Below are 2,500 nucleotides of genomic sequence, written 5' to 3' on the forward strand. Positions count from 1 at the left end.
GGGCGCCCAGGCGGAAAAGACGCGCCCAGGCGGAAAAGAGGCGCCCAGGCGAAAAGGCGCCAGGGCGCCCAGGCGGAAAAGAGGCGCCCAGGCGGAAACGAGGCGCCCAGGCGAAAAAGAGGCGCCCAGGCGAAAAAGAGGCGCCCAGGCGGAAAGGCGCCAGGGCGCCCAGGCGGAAAAGAGGCGCCCTGGCGTAGGCGCCCAGGCGCCAAAAGAGGCGCCAGGCGGAAAAGAGGCGCCCTGGCGTAGGCGCCCAGGCGCCAAAAGAGGCGCCAGGCGAAAAGGCGCCAGGGCGCCCAGGCGGAAAAGAGGCGCCCAGGCGGAATGGCGCCAGGGCGCCCAGGCGGAAAAGAGGCGCCCAGGCGAAAAAGAGGCGCCCAGGCGGAAAAGAGGCGCCCTGGCGTAGGCGCCCAGGCGCCAAAAGAGGCGCCAGGCGAAAAGGCGCCAGGGCGCCCAGGCGGAAAAGAGGCGCCCAGGCGGAATGGCGCCAGGGCGCCCAGGCGGAAAAGAGGCGCCCAGGCGAAAAAGAGGCGCCCAGGCGGAAAGGCGCCAGGGCGCCCAGGCGGAAAAGAGGCGCCCTGGCGTAGGCGCCCATGCGCCAAAAGAGGCACCCAGGCGAAAAGGCGCCAGGGCGCCCAGGCGGAAAAGAGGCGCCCAGGCGGAATGGCGCCAGGGCACCCAGGCGGAAAAGAGGCGCCCAGGCGGAAAAGAGGCGCCCTGGCGTAGGCGCCCAGGCGCCAAAAGAGGCGCCAGGCGAAAAGGCGCCAGGGCCCCCAGGCGGAAAAGAGGCGCCCAGGCGAAAAAGAGGCGCCCTGGCGGAAAAGAGGCGCCCTGGCGTAGGCACCCAGGCGCCAAAAGAGGCACCCAGGCGAAAAGGCGCCAGGGCGCCCAGGCGGAAAAGAGGCGCCCAGGCGGAATGGCGCCAGGGCACCCAGGCGGAAAAGAGGCGCCCAGGCGAAAAAGAGGCGCCCAGGCGGAAAAGAGGCGCCCTGGCGTAGGCGCCCAGGCGCCAAAAGTGGCGCCCAGGCGAAAAGGCGCCAGGGCGCCCAGGCGAAGAGGCGCCAGGGCGCCCAGGTGGGAAAGAGGCGCCCAGGCGAAAAGGCGCCAGGGCGCCCAGGCAGAAGAGAGGCGCCCAGGCGAAAAAGAGGCGCCCAGGCAGAAAGGCGCCATGGCGCCCAGGCGGAAAAGAGGCGCCCTGGCCAGGCGGAAAAGAGGCGCCCAGGCGGAAAAGAGGTGCCCAGGCGAAAAAGAGTCGCCCAGGCCGAAAGGCGCCATGGCGCCCAGGCGGAAAAGAGGCGCCCACGCGAAAAGGCGCCAGGGCGCCAAGGCGGAAAACAGGCGCCCAGGCGGAAAGGTGCCAGGGCGCCCAGGCGGAAAAGAGGCGCCCAGGCGCGTGGGGGGCAAGGCGCCAGGCGCCAGGCACGCGCGGAGGCAAGGCGCCAGGCGCAAGGCGCCACGCGCGCGCGCGCGTGGGGGGCGAGGCGCCAGGCGCCAGGCGCCGGGCGCGCGTGGGGGGCAAGGCGCCAGGCGCCGGGCGCGCGCGCGTGGGGCGCCAGGCGCCTGGCGGGTGGGCGCCCCCAGGAAGGGGTGCTGGCGCGCGATGGGGTTGCGCCCGTACGGACCGTGTGACAGTACAGACACTTTGGCGAAACCTCCTGCCCGAAGCGATTTTAGGCGTTCGGCTAGGTAGGTGACCCGGTTTTTTTCGCGTTTCTCGGCCGCTAGCCCCTTTTTTCGCGTTTTCGTGCGCGCGCCCCTCTTGACCTCGCACGCGCGCCGCGCGTCGCGTCCTTGTCCTTGTCCGCGTCCGCGTTCGCGCGTGTCGGCGATCACGGGCCCCGTGCATGGCTCGTCTCTGTGGACCATCGCCCCGCTCTTGTCCCTCTTTCGTGTTTGTGTGGCGCCCCGCCCCGTGCACCATTGCCGGCTGGCAGCAAGGTGCCTAGCCCCCCTTGCCGCCAGGCCTGTCCACCCCAAGGTGCTAAAGCCGCCAGGCACCCGTGCCGCCGAACCGTGCGTCCGTAAGCCGCTGCACGTGCGGCGGCCGGCCATGCCCGTGCTATTGACCCTGTGTGACAGTACAGACACTTTGGCGAAACCTCCTGGCCGACGGGGTTTTTGCGCCCACCTAGGTAGGGCGACCCCTTTTTTTTCGTGTCGCCTGTCCGTGTGTCCCTTTTTCGCCTTTTTCGGGTTCGTGTTTTCGTGTGCCGCCAAAAGCAAGCCCTGCGCTCGTCCCGTCCCGCTTGACCCGTGCATCCGCCGGTGCTGGCCTGCAAAATGCCTGTGAGCGACGCACGTGACCAGCAGCCCAGGCGAGTGTGCACGGGTGGCAGGCGAAACGGGCGTGCGTGTCGCCAGTGTGTATGTCCCTTTTTCGCCTTTTTCGGGTTCGTGTTTTCGTGTGCCGCCAAAAGCAAGCCCTGCGCTCGTCCCGTCCCGCTTGACCCGTGCATCCGCCGGTGCTGGCCTGCAAAATGCCTATGAGCGACGCATGTGA

This window comes from Aristolochia californica, unplaced genomic scaffold (assembly GCF_029961685.1).
Source record: "Aristolochia californica isolate CCGP_79_NKW_82.1479 unplaced genomic scaffold, dmAriCali1.0.hap1 SCAF_30, whole genome shotgun sequence".
Taxonomy (NCBI): domain Eukaryota; kingdom Viridiplantae; phylum Streptophyta; class Magnoliopsida; order Piperales; family Aristolochiaceae; genus Aristolochia; species Aristolochia californica.